Source organism: Rhinatrema bivittatum, chromosome 4 (genome assembly GCF_901001135.1).
Source record: "Rhinatrema bivittatum chromosome 4, aRhiBiv1.1, whole genome shotgun sequence".
Taxonomy (NCBI): Eukaryota; Metazoa; Chordata; class Amphibia; order Gymnophiona; family Rhinatrematidae; genus Rhinatrema; species Rhinatrema bivittatum.
The window spans coordinates 448,160,588-448,178,137 of record NC_042618.1 but is presented as its reverse complement, the minus strand read 5'-3'; the positions used below and the strand labels follow the sequence as shown (position 1 = coordinate 448,178,137).

General features: G+C 44.5%; 1 long non-coding RNA gene across 1 annotated transcript in view; it reads left to right on the top strand.

Annotated features, from left to right (window-relative positions):
- Positions 1-17,550, top strand: part of LOC115089575 — an 87,080-nt gene that overhangs the window by 7,879 nt on the left and 61,651 nt on the right. The window contains exon 2 of the long non-coding RNA XR_003856175.1: positions 9,949-10,161. This is a non-coding gene — a long non-coding RNA (uncharacterized LOC115089575). The remainder of the gene's footprint in view (positions 1-9,948; positions 10,162-17,550) is intronic.

Here is a 17,550-nt window from a genome sequence, read left to right as displayed (position 1 = left end):
CTGGACCACCAGGGAGTTTTGGTAAGTCTTGGGGGGGTCAGGAGGGTGGGGGGTTTAAGTGTTTATTTAGGTTCGACGTATTCAACATAGCTATGTTGAATAAGTTGGAAATCGCGATCGTTGCGCCTCATCACTTTTTTAAGTCTTGGGGGGGGATTAAGGAGAGTGAGGGGTTTAAATTTTTATTTAGGGAACTGGTGAACATATGGACATAGCCTCAACTTATGGAATTCTCCATATGTCCATATTGACCGAAATTGACCCTCACCTTCAACTTATGGACTTATCAACATAAACTTTTTGTCTGCACATCCCTAGTATACTTTCCCTACATCCTCACATGCGCACAAAGCGGCACCATGACACAAACATCATCCAAAGGCAACCACCTATTATATATAGAAGGAGTTCCAGCAAACAGACACTAGGCTGTGCTTTCCTATCTTCAGAATTAGATTTAAATGACATATGAACAGTTTTACATCTGTAAGAAAGTGAATGCGTATTTTACTCAAATCCACAGAAAATGTACTCAGGGATAGGCAACCTCCACTCTTTGTGGATTCAAATTCATTAGGGGCAGGATATTCAGAATTACTTGAGTGCGTAGATTTGTGCGCACAACCCGGCACGCACAAATCTATGCCCGATTTTATAACATGCTCGCGCAGCCGCGTACATGTTATAAACTCCAGGGTCGGCACGTGAAGGGGGTGCACACTTGTGCACCTTGTGCATACCGAGCCCTAGGGGAGCCCCGATGGCTTTCCCCGTTCCCTCCGAGGCCGCTCCGAAATCGGAGCGGCCTCGGAGGGAACTTTCCTTCCGCTCCCCCCACCTTCCCCTCCCTTCCCCTATCTAAACCGCCCCCCAGCCCTACCTAAATCCCCCTCCTACCTTTGTTGTCCTATTTACGCCTGCCTCTGGCAGGCGTAACTTGTGCGCACCGGCTGGTGCCCGCACGTGATTCCTCCGGCACGGTGGCCGTGCCGGAGGCCTCGGTCCCGCCCCCGGATCAGCGCCCCGCCCATGCCCCATTCCTGCCCCTTTTTCAAAGCCCCGGGACATACGCGCGTCCCGGGGCTTGCGCGCGCCGCCAAGCCTCTGCAAAATAGGCTTGGCGCACGCAGGAGGGGTTTTAAAGGGTTACGCATGTACGTTACACGCGTAACCCTTTGAAAATCCGCCCCTAGGGTTTTTAGGATATCCCTAATGTATATGCATGAGATTTACATAGAACTGAAACACTGTTCATACAAATCTATCTCATGCATATTCATTAGGATATCCTAAAAACCCGAGTGGATTGGTGTCTATGAGTACTGAAGGTTACCTACCACGCGACCATACTCCAGAACTGATTATTTCTTAATATCCCAAAACATCTACCATAACTAAGACCAGCCTGTATTGGAGCAAATTCAGTGCCATATAATTCATCAGGCAGTAATCAGTGAGGAATGTCAAACCTTTCTCATGGAAACTTAATCCATTGTTATTTCAAGATCGCAGTTTAAGAATATAAAATATGCCAATCTGGGTCAAATCTAGAGTCCATTAAGCCCAGTACTCAGTCTCCAACAGTGGCCAATCCAAATCACAAGTATCTGGCAAGTACCCAAATATTAAATAGATCCCATGCTATTAATGTCGGCAACAAGCAGTGGCTATTCTCTATTGATTAGTAGCAGTTTATGGACTTCTCCAGGGACTTATCCAAACCTTTTTTAAATCCAGCTACTGTAGTTGCCTTAACCACATCTTCTGGCAACAAATTCCAGAGGTTAATTGTGCGTTGAGTGAAACAGAATTTTCTCTGATTTGTTTTAACTGTGCTACTTGCAAACTTCATGGAGTGCCACCTAGTCTTTGTATTATCCAAAAGAGTAAATAACCATTTCACATTTACCTGTTCAAGTCCTTTCATGATTTTGTAGACCTTATCATATCCCTCCTCAGTCATCTCTTGTCCAAGCTAAACAGTCCTAACCTCTTTAGTCTGTCCTCATAAGGGAACTATTCCATCCACTTTATCATTTTGGTCACCCTTCTCTGTACTTTCTCCAGTGCAACTATATCTTTTCTGAGCTGCGGCGACCATCTCAAAAAAGGTTGGAAATAAATAACTATACCAGGGTTTTCCCAAACTGTCCTGGGGACCCAACAGCCAGTCAGGTTTTCAGGATATCCATAATGAATATGCATGAGATACATTTTCATATAATGGACACTCAATACATGCAAATTTATCTCATGTATATTCATTGTGGGTATCCTGAAAAGCTGACTGGCTGTGGGGTCTTCAGGACAGGTTTGGGAAGCCCTGAACTATACTGACCTAATCTAGACCTAATAATATTTTGGGCAACTGCAGATCAGTACTGCAGAGGGTGTTATTTCCAATGTGGCAAAAAGAAACAAAGTGACTAATGGGAAAGAATTACTCCAAGCAAAAGCATACCATATTTGCCACAGAAATAGTATAATAATATGGGCAGCCAGCACTGATGGTCCCCTCCCCTCAGCTCCTTACAGTCTTATGATATAATAACACACAAACAACCGTCTGGAATTCAAACAAGGCCGCAGCTTTATTGATACAATAACCACCAGAGCCAACTTAACACTCCAAACTCCCACCCTGGGGTCATCTACCGCATCTCAGCACAATGACCCCTCCGCAGGCCACCAAACCTGCACAAACCAGCAGCATCCCGCCGCTAATCAGGACCCCCACCACAGCCCCCAGCAAGGGGTCCTCAGCTTGAGACTGAACCCAGTCACACGCAGCTGAAGCCAGAGACAAGAAAGTCCGCCATCTAGCAGGTTCCTTGCTCTGAACCCCAACCCAACTGAGTCCTGTCTCTGGTCACTCCGCATAACCCCCCCAAGCTGCGACAAACCAGCCCCATAACACATAATAAAAAGGGGGAGGGAGGGAGGGGATCAGGCCGGCTGCTCGCATCAAAAAAGGGGCGGGCCCAATGGCTCCACCCCCTTTTATATTCCATTCAAAAAACCCAGTGACACAGCGAGACCGACCAACCACAGCCCTCAGGTCAGCTGAGCCGGCCCCTCTGCATCACAGGCACATCATCACAGGGGGGGGGGGAGGAGAGCAAGGACGTGCGTCCTGGCTCTCTTCCTCGCTCCTCTCCCACCCCTCCCTCCAGCATCTGACCGGAGGAGCCCGGCTGGCGCCCATATTATCATGGGCCCAGCGAGACAGGCTCCCCCGGCCCTTCCACTAAAGCAGTACAACAATGTTGCTTTAAATGCTCTACGGCAAAAAATTAAAAAAAGTTATGTCTGCCATATATTATTTCAAATTTCCATTATACAAACAGAGCTGATCGCATGTTGGTCAAATTCGTTTATGACTACATCTGCTCCTATGTATATCTTTTGTGCCAAAAATTTGCAAGGTGACATCAATAATCAAAGCAGAAATAAATAATCTGTATTTCAATTCTTATATAGGAACTTGTATACAAAAGTGAAAAGCAATAGTGCCAACCAAAATTGTTCTTTGAAGATCTAAATTTACCTAAAGTCCCTGAACGTGAACTGGAATTGCTTAAATGCACCACCAGAGTGGACTGAGAAAATTTATAAAACGATTCATTTGGACGATGACTTTGGATCCACATTTTGGAGACATCGGAGACCTGTGATCTGACAATATTTAACTGGGTTTTATGAAGAAGTTTTAGTAAAAGGTCTTATTCCTGGAGAGTCTAATCCAGCAATAATAGCCGTTTTGCCCCCCCAAAAAAAAAAAAGGATATGGATCGAATGCTGACCGTATCGTACAGACCTGTTTTGTTAATAAATCAAGGCCTAAATATCTTAGCCAAATTGCTAGCAGAAGAAATGAAGCGGGTGATGCCTAATCTAATCCAACCTGATTAAACAGGATTTGTTCCTGGGCGGCAAGCCAGTGGTAATATTAAGGAAGTATTAGTAGCATTGCTAAATATTGCCTTTAGAGGAAACAATGTTTTGCTAGTTGGGCTAATGCAGAGAAAGCCTTCGCCAAGATCAATTGGGATTACGTATTGGGTGTTGGGCAAACTTGGATTTATAAGGCCAATTATAAATTACATTTAACTTCTTTATAACAGCCCCACAACTAAGATCTTAGAGAGTGGAGAATGCACTGATTTAATTTGCCTTCCTAGAAGAAGAAGGCAGGGCCGTCCACGGCCTCCACTTCGATTTGTTCTGTCATTGCCACCATTCATGGTTAGACCGAGAAGGGCAGAATAAAATAAAGGGTATGCTATAAGGAAAGAGAAAAATAAGACTGATCCTTTTGCTGACGATATACTACTTTTGTGCTTGAGCCCCTTATTTTAATTCCTGGGCCTGGCCAGTGCCATTTTGTCTGGCAAAAACCAATGGTGCCTGCCTCAGTCTTCCGGCGCCATTTGCAACAGCGGCAGCTGTGGAGAAGGAGCAGCAGGGAATCACTCCTGCTCCGTGAAGAAATTTTCAGCATGAGGATAAGAAGGTTAGAGGGCTTGGAGGGTGACTGCAAAGGGCCCGGAGGAGTTGGTGCTGGTGACAACATTTTTATTCATTTGTTTTGGTTTTCTTTTGGGGATTTTTTTCTGGTTTTAAATTTTTGTTTGTTTGGGGGTTATTTTTCGTTTGCATATGATCATTCTCTCCCAGTATTCATCTAGTACAACAAAGTATACACCACCACTGGAATGTGCTTAAGCTGAAAGATGTCTTCCAGCAACCTCCTTTGTTTGTCCTTACTCATGGCTCCAACCTGAGAAATTATTTGGTGCGATCAGCTTTTATCCCTTTACCAAGTAAGCAGGATCACATACAGTCGCATCCTGGCTACTTCCCTTGTGTGCATATTTATTTGCTGGTAATATATTGCCATTCCCTGTATATTGTCTACTTAAGTTAGCATCATCAACTTCTTGCACCGCAGTTGGGGTTGTTTACATTATCCGATGCCCGTGTGTTCTAGTGTACGTTGACAAGACTTTTTGGGCTATACATATTTGAGTGCTTGAACATCTGAGTTGCATTCATTGCACTCGTCTTAAAATACCATTGGTTGAACACTGGATAACTCATTCTCACATAGTGAATAATTTGACTTTGGCTGTTTTGGACAAACCATAGTTAAATCTCCACAGAGCACTATAATTAAGGGTACTTATTAATGGGAACAACAATGGATTTTTAGACTGCATCATGTAGCACCCTCCGGACTCAATAAAGCTATAGGTTGTTCATTATTCTAGTAACAGCATGTTGGAATGTTATTAGTGAACTCTATCTGTTGGTTTTCTTTGGATGTATTTTTCATGTGTTTTGCTACTTTGTTTTATCAATGAACTTTTCACTTAATAGGTTGTACCTAGATCTTTGATTGGATCAACATGGTTGCTGTCCACCAACACAGAGAAGTAAAACAGATATAAAGGGAGTCCCTTAGGGTTTATTTAAGGAGAATTTCCATATTTCCTGAGAAATTGATTCTATGAACTGTGATCCCCCAGAGAAGGATTATATTTGAGGCTGGCTTAAATCACTTTTGCCCACTTTTGAATTTTGAAAAAAACAGAGGCCATAGATTGCCAGCAGGCAAAGAACAAAATAGAATAGCCATTATGAAACAGAAAACATTAAAAGAAAACAGAGAACACAGCCTTAAAAGATCGGATTTAGGTTTGAATATTTCAGTGGAATCCCTTATCATAGTGCTCACATTTGTATCCAGAAATGACCGCATGTACACACATATGAATATTATAATCTTTTTTTTTTTAAATGAGCTCATTGGAAACAGAAATAGTAAACAGGAATTTTCATCAAGGCATTTCCAATTGAAACAGCTAGTGGAAATACAGCAGTCAGATAATACATGTCTCTATGTGGCTGTAAATTTGTCAAATTAATTATGTGCTGTGATCTGCAAAGTCTGAATGAATAAAATTAAAAGGAATGTGCCTGGCTCATGCACTTCTCTCTCGGTTTCTCCTCCCCCTCCCCCTTCTTCCTCTAATGCTTTCTTTCAGAAACACACACACAGGTTCCCAATCTCTTTTTTTTTTTTTTTTTTTCAAAGACCTTTGGGAGGCAGGATGTTTCCGGCCTGCTAATGTCACGGCGTGACCCATTAATAACATGAGCAAACAGTTCCGCCAGTCAGATCCCCGGGGAGGACTGAGCAGCTGCCGTCACATAGATCAAATGCTTCCCTTGTATGCGATTCATTGAGGAAAATGGGAGCATGTGGCCTGAGGTTCCCCTGGCGACTGCCGGCGGCTGAGCCCTGCCATCTGTTCCGGCTGTCAGCTCCCGGAGACGCGCTCTGCTTCCGGCCGGGCCGGGCCTGGGATTCTCCAGGCAGTTTCAGCTCCTGTCCTAGCCGAACTGTGAACATCTGATGGCTTCAGATTCCCTTCCTGCCCGGGCAGCTTTCAATTTTTAACCCTGTTGGGCTGTCCTGAGAGCTCGGACATTTTCTTTCTAAACCAAACCCGATCTTAGGGAACCTGAAAGACATTTGTGTGTCAGGAGCGAACGGGACGGGAGGTTCCATTAAATAGCAGGCTCGTGATCAGCGGGATCCAAAGAACAGCCTATTTCTAATAGTTTAATTCTGACTTTTGTTTTTCATGAACATTCAATTCATTAGAACAAAAATTAAAAACTTACTAAAGAAGGTAACCCCAAGAAGTCTGACTGAAGATCTCAAAGGGCGCGGTGAAGAGTTGTTAAAGAAGCTTGGTCTTCAGGTTTCACCGTTTTGTTGCTGAATTACTAGGCTAGATTGCTAGCCTGTTTGCATTTTCAAATACTTGCTTTTGACTAAGTATTTCAGGACAGGAAGTGGCTTTGGTCAGGACTCTGTTATCCAGTGGGAATCACTGATGAGTTGGGCCCCATTGCAAGTTTTAATTTTAGGGACACCCCCCCCCCCCCCCCCACACACACACACACACACACAACATAAACAGACAACACTCTCTCCTCCCCTACAGCAAGTGTGCTTACACAACACTCCTTCCTTCCCCCACCCAGTGCTTTCCACTTACACTCCCCATACTGCCCAGTGTTCTGGCCCCATATTCCCCCCAGCTATCGCTCTGATTCCACACTCCCCCTCTACTCAGAGCTCTCACCCCACACTCTGCACCCAGAGCTTTTACCCTATGCTCCCCTCTCTCACCCTACCCAGTGCTTTCACCTTGAATTCCCTGCCCCTCACCTAGTGCTCTCACCCTTCGTGCATACCCTGCCCAATGCTTTCACCCTGAACTTCCCCCACCCAATGCTCTCACTGCTCCCTTCCCTGACCAGTGCACTCACCCTTGTCCACCCCTGGTGCACTCTCCCCTGGTGCACTCCCTCCTCTCTGTGCTCATTCCCTGCCGTACCCTCCTCTTTCTCCCCAACACAATACTGCAACAGAGAGCTGAATATACACAAATAAAGTTACACACACACATGTCTGGTCAGAAAAATTGCTATCCTAACTTTACCTATGTAAAGTTATGCACATACCTTTAGGCTGGGGAGCACTCAATATGTGCCCCTTTTTATCTGGATAAATTTAGTGTGCATAAAAGTTTTGCAGTTGGGGGAAACATTTGAACATTGGGTTTTGTGCAGGTAAACTTAAAAGTTACTATTTAAAGACTTTCAATATTGACCTAAGATATTATTACACGATTCGATTTTAAATTAAGCTCACATTCCCAGTCAAAAAATATATTCTATCACTTACTACACAGGTACATAAAACATCTGAATAGAACACAAAAACATTTTTCTCTTGCATAATATGATAGATAGTTATTTAAAAATGTATTACCCCAATGAAATATATTCCTTATGCTGCCAGATATCGCAACCTCCCCAGATACTGGGGAGGTTGCAGTATATTTACATATCTTTCCATAACTCATCTCATGCCTGGGCTGATGTGAACCCCGTGCTCCTCTAGGGCAGGGTGGCAGCTGCCCAGCTTAGGTATTGAGGAGGTTGCAGTACATCTGAATGCGTCTCCCAGGTGGAAACATTACAGTAAGTGCTGCTGTAAAGCAGGGCGGGTGCAATAGTATTTAAGGCCCCTAGGCAAGCCCTCAGTCATACATCCCTTCAATTTACCTATTGGCAGCAGCTCCAGCACAATGCTTTCTTATTTGGCAGTGTTGGCGGTGGACTAGCACCTCTCTGGGGCTGGTGCTGATAAGAACTTTGCCAGCCTAGGCGACTGCCTAGTTTGCCTAATGGCAGCACCAGCCCTGCTCTGAAGTGATTCAGACTAAAATATTTTGTGAAGTCAGTAGAAAAAGTCAAGATGAAGGCATGTTATTTAGACAGGGAAGGTTGAAAAAAAAAAAAAATCAGACATGTCTGCTTCTCTGAGCCGGACTGCGACATTCAACCACTATCTTTATTTTTTTTTAGGTGCATTGCTGAAAATAGAAAGTTAAATTCTACACTGGACTAAAATCCAATTTTTCTCAGTGGCTTACAGTGATCAGATGTAATGGAGGTGGACCCTTAGTGCTGTGGTGTGGTGGGTGTGGCCTAGACAACAAACCCCTTAGGCCCACACCGACCCCCCTGCCGAGCACACCCTGGGACGGAACTGGGTCTGGAGCTTGACCTTTTCCATTCCCATTCCCCATAGCAGGTTGAGTCCTTGGGTTCCGGGGGCCGGCAGGACCTGGGCGATAGCCCCACAGGGCAAAGAGAGATAGAGAGTTCGGTGCCAGGCTAGGTCGGGACAGGCAGCAAGCAACAAGGTCCGGATCTAGGCAAGAGTCAGTGGCAGACGCCAGGCAACGGTAGTCAAGGTCCAGGCAATGGTCATATGCAGGAGGAGAAGCAGGGTCGAGGCAGGCTGGAGAGGCGAGGTAAGGCAGGGCAAGAATGCCGAGGCTACACGCACTGCACAGGATGCAGGAGATCTGTTGCTGAGATGCCTGCTTGCTGTGGCGCTGAGGTTTAAATAGAGGCATCGGCGACATCATCGGAGAGTGCCCATAGAGAGGACTCCCGCCACGGAGCCCTTAAGAGGTGCTGCGCGGTGCACACGCGTGCCTAAGGAGACAGCGCAAGCAGCGGCCTGGGAGCGTCAGCAGCGTCGGGCAGCAGCTGGGTTGAGTGCAGCCAATCGCGGCAGCCTGCCATAACCGGCAAACATAACACCAGATCTGAACCGGAAAATTCTTAAGACTTTCCTTTTAAAACGTCTAGGGCTTTTGTGAAAGCATAATTTGATAAATTCCAGCCTTTTTTTTTTTTTTTTTACAAGAGGGTTTTTCCCCTTTATGGATCCTGCTAAGTGTAAAACTGCTCTGGAAAGATTGCATCAGAAAGTCAGGGCAAAGCCAAGAGCAGCCATGTGTTGTAACCTAGATAGATACATTGTAATCCTGAGCCCCATTCTTCCAGGGCTTAGAAAATGTCAATTGGTATCGGGCTTCTAAGCTGCCTGCGGACACTGTGTAACGCCTTTACTGTTTCGTTGCCGTGCGTGGTTGTTAAGCAGGGCCAGTGCCTCCATGGGGCAAACTAGGCGGTCGCCAACACTGCCAACATTTTGTGGGCAGTAAAATCCCCACCAGCACAAGGCACGAGTGGGGGAGGGGAAGACAATACTGCCAAAGAAGGGAGCGCTGTGCTGGAGCTGCTGCCGATAGGTAAAGCTGGGGCTGAGGTGTGCATGACTGAAGCTTCGCCTAGAGTGCCAAATACCCTTTCACTAGCCCTGTCGTTAGTTCTCTTTCTGCTCTTTTTTACACTTTAGATCAAATGGTGATACAGGCCCCAACAGGAAAATGGATTTCATGTAAGTGACTACATTTACATGAAAGCAGCACTAAAGACTTAGGTAACTCTCTGAAAACTCCTTTTATTCCTCTGTTATTGATAATAATAATGTTCTGTTTTTCCCTTCAGACTGTTTCTTTCCAGATGCATAAAGCAATCTGCCGCCTGAGGTGAGGGATGTGATGGCGCTTCCGCCCCGCCCCCAAGGCAGGACACAGGCACAGGTCGAATCTTTCAGCGAGCCAAAAGGGGAAGCCTCCTTGGAGTCTGCTCCTTTCAGTGATTCAAAATGCTGCAGAAGAGGAAAAGCAGGGGTCAGAGCTCCCAGAGGAGTGGCAGATGGTATGTGCGAGGGATAATATTTCTAGGAAGTTGACAACCCTGCCACACTCCCAGGAACCTTACAATCTGCCCCAACCACCTGCCCAGCATTTTCCCCCTGAAGAAGTGGGAGATGGGTGAATGATGGGTGAATGTGTGCCAGACTCTCCGGATCGGTGCAAGGGTATTAGGTGCCATAGGCAAACTTTACAGTCATATGCTCCTTCCCTCCCAGCCTTCACCACACACCATTAAAAATTAAGCAGTTATAAAGCAATTTTTACATGAAAATGGACATATATAGTCTTCTAAGGTAAAAATATCACAACAATATGTATATTTTTACATGCACAGCCGTGGTGCCAACCAGAAAACCCTGCAGAAAAGACATATGGTATTAAGCCTATTGTAACGTATTTTCAGAAAACTGAATTACAATTAAAAATAATAAACCTGTATTTGCCAGCACTCAGACAGTAACAACCCTACCTATTAGGGATGTGAATAATTTTTTGACGATTTAAAACAATCGTCAGATATATTTTAAATCGTCAAAAATCGTTAGAGCCGCGATACAATAGCAGTTCCCCCGATTTATCGTCAAAAAATCGTAAATCGGGGGAGGGGGAGGGCAGGAAAACCGGCACATCAAAACAACCCTAAAACCCACCCCGACCCTTTAAAATAAATCCCCCACCCTCCCGAACCCCCCCAAAATGTTTTAAATTACTTGGGGTCCAGTGGGGGGGGGTCCCGGCACGATCTCCCGCTCTCTGGCCATGGCTGCGTTAATAGAAATGGCGCCGGTGGCCCTTTGCCCTTATCATATGACAGGGCAAAGGTAGCGCCGGCGCCATTTTGGTTCCTGGCTCCCGAGTCACGAGTGCAGGAGATCGCTCCCGGATCCCCGCTGGACCCCCAGGGACTTTTGGCCAGCTTGTGGGGGCCTCCTGACCCCCACAAGACTTGCCAAAAGTCCAGCAGGGGTCTGGGAGCGACCTCCTGCAAGCGGGCCATATTGCCAATATTCAAAATGGCACCAGCACTACCTTTGCCCTCACTATGTCATACGGGCCGACGTCGCCCATATCATATGACAGGGCAAAGGTAGCACCGGCTCCCGGTTTTCCATCCAGTGCTCCCTCCATGTGACAGGGGCCGGTCAATGGCACGGATACCCTGTCACATGGTAAGGCCAAAGGCCATTGGCACCATTTTTATTAGTGGCAGCCGACGGCCTGAGAGCGGGAGATCGCTCCCGGGACCCCCACTGGACCACCAGGTACCTGTAAAATGTTTTTGGGGGGGTCGGGAGGGTGGGGGAAGCTAAGGGATTAGTTTTAAAGGGTCGGGGTGGGTTTTTTGTTTGTCGGCTCGGGTGCAGCCGATAAACAAAACCGCGATCGGGCCGGACGAAAAAAAAAACACGATGTGAATCGGAACCGGAATCCGAACCGATTCCGGTTCCGATTCACATCTCTAATAGTAACTGCCGATCTGAGCAGTTATCCCCACAAGCCTTATGATAAGGGTAGTAATATTTACAATCAAAACCAAGCAACTGTCAAACCTATAAAAAAATTACTGCTAGCAGCATTTTTAATGGATGAGGATTGAGGAGCCTTCTTGAAAATTCAGATAATGTTGCCTGACATGCTTGCTTTGGAACTTGGCTGCAGAAGCAGTCCTGCGCTTTTTCCCTTATGTCTGCCTATCAGTACCCCAGACCATAAAAGTCATGGCCCAATTTCGTTGTCATCTGAATCCAATTCCCCTTTCCCCCAAACCCCCCCCCCCACCCCGCTGAAGAGGAGAATGATGTTGCAGTTGTGTCATATGCATCAAGGCATATTAGTCAAGGGTAGTAATTCCCAAGTCTTCTTTTAAGGGTAGTAACTGCTGTTCCATGCAGGTTACTTGCATGTTTATCAGTACCCCAGACCGTAAACGTCGGGCCCTCGTTGGTTGTTTGAATAAAATTCTTTCCTCCCCCCCCCCCACCCTGCCGTCAAAGTGGAGGGCGATGTTGCAGTTGTATCAAAAGCATCAAGTCTTATTCGTTAAGGGTAATAATCCCCATGCCTTCTGTTAAGGTTAGTAACTGCTAAACCGAGCAGGTCACCTCCATGCACTCGTCCTCTAGCCTTTAGATGTCCTCAGGGTTTATCCCATGCTCCTTTGACTTGTTTGACTGCCTTTGTATTCACCACTAGAGGTGTGAATCGTGTGATCGATCGTCTTAACGATCGATTTTGGCTGGGGGGCCGCCCGTATGACATAGTGAGGGCAAAGGTAGCGCCGGCGCCATTTTGAAGTTTGGCAATACGGCCCGCGTGCAGGAGGTCGCTCCCGGACCCCCGCTGGACTTTTGGCAAGTCTTGTGGGGGTCAGGAGGCCCCCCCAAGCTGGCCAAAAGTCCCTGTGGGTCCAGCGGGGGTCCGGGTGCGATCTCCAGCAGGCGTGACATCGGGAGCCAGGAAACAAAATGGCGCCGGCGCTACCTTTGCCCTGTCACATGATAAGGGCAAAGGGCCACCGGCGCCATTTCTCATCGCAGCCGTGGCCAGAGAGAGAGAGGGAGATCGCGTCGGGATCCCCCCACTGGACCCCAGGTAATTTAAAACATTTTGGGGGGGTTCGGGAGGGTGGGGGATTTCTTTTAAAGGTTCGGGTGGGTTTTAGGGTTTTTTTGGTGTGCCGGTTTTCTCATGCCCTATTTAACGATACAATACAAATGCCCCTGACGATAAATCGGAGGCATTTGTATTGTATCATGCACTCTAACGATTTTGGACGATTTTAAAATTATCTGACGATAATTTTAATCGTTCAAAAACGATTCACATGCCTATTCACCACCTCCTCCAGAAGGGCAGTCCAGGCATCCATGACCCTCTCCGTGAAGAAATATTTCCAGACATTGGTTCTGAGTCGCCCCCCCTGGAGTTTCATTTTGTGACCCCTAGTTCTACTGTTTTCTTTCCAATGAAAAATGTTTGAAATGAGTTCATCATGAAAAGCTTTCAGATATCGGAAGGCCTGAAGAAGACTTGTTTCTTGTGTATTATTTATATCTTTACAGTATTTGAATGTCTCTGTCATATTCCCCCACTCCCCACAGGTTATATCTATTTAGGGTCCTTAAATCTCATTTCATAGAGTTTATGCTCCTTTCGGAGGTACAGTATCCAGAACTGGGCACAATATACCAGATTAGGGGTTTACATTTGATTTGAATTTACATGAAGAACGTAATGAAATATTCCATTTCGTTTTGTGTCATTTCAAAACAAAATGAAAAGAAAAACTCAGTAACGTTCATTGAGTTTTTCCATTCATTTTGGAATGCGCCTCCTACTGCTGCTGCTGCTGCCACCACCATCCCAGCCAAATCTTCCCATCTCCCCCAAAACTGCTGAAATAAAATATTAAGCCCCCATTGGGCATTCCCTATTCCCTCCACCCTCCATATACCCATCCTAACCATCCATGGGGTTGAGAAAAAGCCTAATAGTTAGAGCAGAATCCTGAGAATCAGGGACAGCAGTGTTCACATCCCACTTCTCTCACTAATACTCCTTGGGCAAGTCAATTCATTCTCCATTTTCCTCAGGGTCCTGTTTAGTAAGCATTTTTCTCATAGACCCAAAAGAAGGGAGGAAATCTATACATAGGCCTCTTAGAATGTAGGCTTTCTAGGGACAGAGAAATACCTGAATGTAACTCGCCATGAGCTACCATTGAGAAGGCAAGAGATAAATAAAAAAATATATACATGGAAATGCCTCACCTGCTGATAAACTTGTAGGAGGTGACCCCCGCCCCTCTTCCCCCTCCTCTCAGAGATTGTAATTCCTGAGCTTCTACTTGTCTGGTGTAATTGAGGCTTTAGATCTGATGTCACAATAGTTGGTTAACAATGCTGGATGTTGATTTTCTGAATGGTGGAATTGCTTTTCTAGAATTGCTATTTCCTATATATCTGTGCCTTCTCTCCAACCTTCCTCTTCCTCTATATACCTGCATAGGGTATATAGATTTCCATGTTTTCATATTTTTTTCCTTTTTTTATTGCAATGTTATAGAAAATATGGTAGGTTAATGTCTTTAACCTATTCTTGATAGATATAATTGAATTTAGGAATAAATAAATGCAATGTATGAAGATTATAAAACTAAATATAAAATCTAACAGTTACATGCAATTAGATTTAGAGGCCTCCATTTCAAAACACATAAGCTAAGCTTTCCAAACATTCAAGTATCCACTGTTTTGCATTTGACTAGTGATTAAAATGTGCCTCAGTGCAGACATCACCCCATATTATATCCAACAATGAAAATAAGTGTTTGATTAGGACAGCCCAAAATTATCATCGTGTCACAAGACCTTCATAAAATTCATGAGTCATTATGAAACTCAAAAAAAAAAAAAAAAGAACTTCAACATTAACCTCCTGGTTAATATTTTTCTTTGTAACCCTTTGGGCACAACTTTTTGGGTGAAGGAGACCGTACACATAACTTTGAAACACAAAAGGCAATTTTCAAAGCCATTCAAACCTGGGTAAAATTGCTGACTTCTGCATGCGGGGGCTTTCACAACGTGCGTACTTTTCACTGGTTCAGATATCTCAGATTTCCTGCTTTTTGGTTCTGCTGGGCAGATGCAATGCTCACAACGCCTGGAGATGAAGGAAGTCCTAGTCATTGAGCAATAGCGATACCTAGTGGCTATGATTCAGGGCCCACGATTGCAGGGCTGCTGAGTGAGACCTGACGCATGGCGCCCGATCAAGAACTGTTGCTCCATTGGGAAAGGATATTTTATTGCACATCACCTGGAGTTTTTTTGAGATGGGGTGAGTTATAAGTTTAAGTTATAAATAAATCAAATATATAATAGTGGGGGGGGGGGGGGGGGAACCCTTGGATAGTTATGAATAAAGGCTCATTGTGTCAGATCCCAATCCTGGTTCCGAGTGAGCTGGAAGTCCAAAGGAGCAGGAGGAAAAGCAGGAGAAAACTACCTAGTCAAAAAAAATATATAGTTGCAGTAGCTCTGGTCAGGGTCCCAGTAAAAGCTGACGTATAATTGCTGGCATATGTGGCTGGAGTTCTAAGCCTTCAAAGGCAAAGCATCTGACTTTCATAACCCAGATAATCTGCAGAAGACCATTTTTCCTTTCTCTCCTCTTTATTTTCTCAGCTTGCCGAAGGAATTCCATCCCTGCGGGGATATTTTCAGCATGAATGCACGCCCCAGCCTTCCTACTAACAGGCGCGTCTCCACATCTCAAAACCTCACGTCGAGGTTTGCAGAGCAACAGGGGACGCATTGCATGTGCAACGTTTTCGATTCCTTTTCAATTAATTATCCTAGCATGCGTTCAGTCAAAAGCAAAACTTCCACCAGACCTCTATTAGGGAAAATGAATATCAAATGTTATGGATCCGGCTAGACAACTAAATGCCCATTTGTTTTTCTTTTCTTTTTTTTTTTTATGATTCTATTCAACCCTCCAAATACATTTCAAAGTAATTTACCAGAGTAAATAAATAACGATTTACTCAGGTGAAATGGCCTAGTGGAAACGTTTTGCTCCTTTGGGGGTGCTTAGGTTGGGAGAGTAAAGGAGCATGCATAACATTCGGTTTTCTAATATGCATGTGCTGCTTTATCCCCCACCCAGCTGCCCATGCATACAGCAGGTGCAAAATGTGTGGCCAATCATTCCCAAAAATGCACATGTTATCCTATAAGAAAAGTTTATATATTTTCATTAAAAAAAAAGAAAACTGTAATGATCTCAGCATCAGTACATTTGATTTTATGTCGATTCTCTTGGGCTGCATCCAAGCAGCTATTCTTGGTTTCAGTGATGAATGCCCTTAGAGGGCACATGAATGAGAAGTAAACTTCTTTTACTGTGGTAGCTACTTATAGATTTCTGCTGTCCACAAAATTGTAGGTTGCGGCATTATAACCGATGGCTTAAACAGATCTTCCAGCTCACTGCAACCCATCCTCTACAGAGAAAGAAGTGTGTAATATAAATGCATATTGAATTTAACAGATATGGTATTCCACTTTCTCGTTACAATCCAGAACTGGGGTTGGAACTTTGGATTTCTGTCTTTCTTAGGTCTTATTATCTATTCTCTATATACATGGATTTATTTGCATCTGTCCAGATGTTGCTCTGTCGTATATTGAAAGGACATAGGGCCTCGGTTTTCAGTTTCTGTTTTCTTCTCCCTAGAATTTCTCAATATTGGAAGAAAATCCACTGGCAAAAAGATGACTTTTTTTTTCCCCACTGATTTTCTCCCATGTTTGTTCATAGACACTGAGAAATTCCTGTGAACAATAAAATAAAATCAGAAAACGAAGGTCTCGACAGTATTCATTAGAAATAGCTAACCGGGCCTGTTTGGTTAGCCGAGTTATTTATTTCCAGTGATCATCACCCCAAAATGAGTGACCAGCCTTGTGCAAATGCCATGGTATGAATTGATCCAAATGTGAAAATGAAGGCATGAAAAAACAGCAGCAAAGCTGAGCTATTTTGTGTGATGCTATAGATTTTCTCTTTTCTGGTACACTAAATTTCTTTTTTTCAAACTTCAGTTGTAATTATTCTAGTATTCCCATGTTCTACAGTTTCAAAGACCATGCCAGTAGCAAGCACCGTGTTCCATTCAAATTCTTTACCACAAGGCACAATGCTTTCAAATTCCCTCAAATGCATCTGTTGGTAGGAGAAATGCCTGGAAAATCTGGAAAACTCTTTCTCAGAATGTTTTTGATTTTTGCTCTTCTGGCTTAGGATCAGAATGCCACAGTCACAATAATAAACATGTTTTCTTGTTCATGGTTTTCCATTTACAATTTGTACTACATCATCACAATTTTGGGATATCCTTCTTCCTAAATTATTCTCCAGTGTTTTATACACTCAGTAGATGGGAAACAATATAATTTCATGTTAGAGTACTCTACAGTGAAGAAATGGATTTAATTCGTCATGTCACCTTTCTAAACCTGAGCTCAAGATGAGCTGTAATTCAGTTACAGTACAGATAGGTACCTATACCAGAGGGCTTACAATCTAAGGGCCTCATTTATTATGCCTTTTTCCCACAGACAAAGAATGGAAGAAAAGCCTTAGTAAATCAGGCCCTAAGCTGGTGCCTCAAGCAATGAAAGGCAAAGTGGCTTGCTGAAGATCAGTGGGAGAAGCAGGATTTGAACCCTGGCTTCCAGCCTGCTGCTCTAAGCACTAGGCCAATCCTCCATGATGAAGACAGGAACAGAGAAACTGAAAAATCAAGAGAGAAGACAAGGAAATATAAATGAATTTAAATGTGTGAAACACTACTGGGACCGTACTAAATGTTATAAGAGGC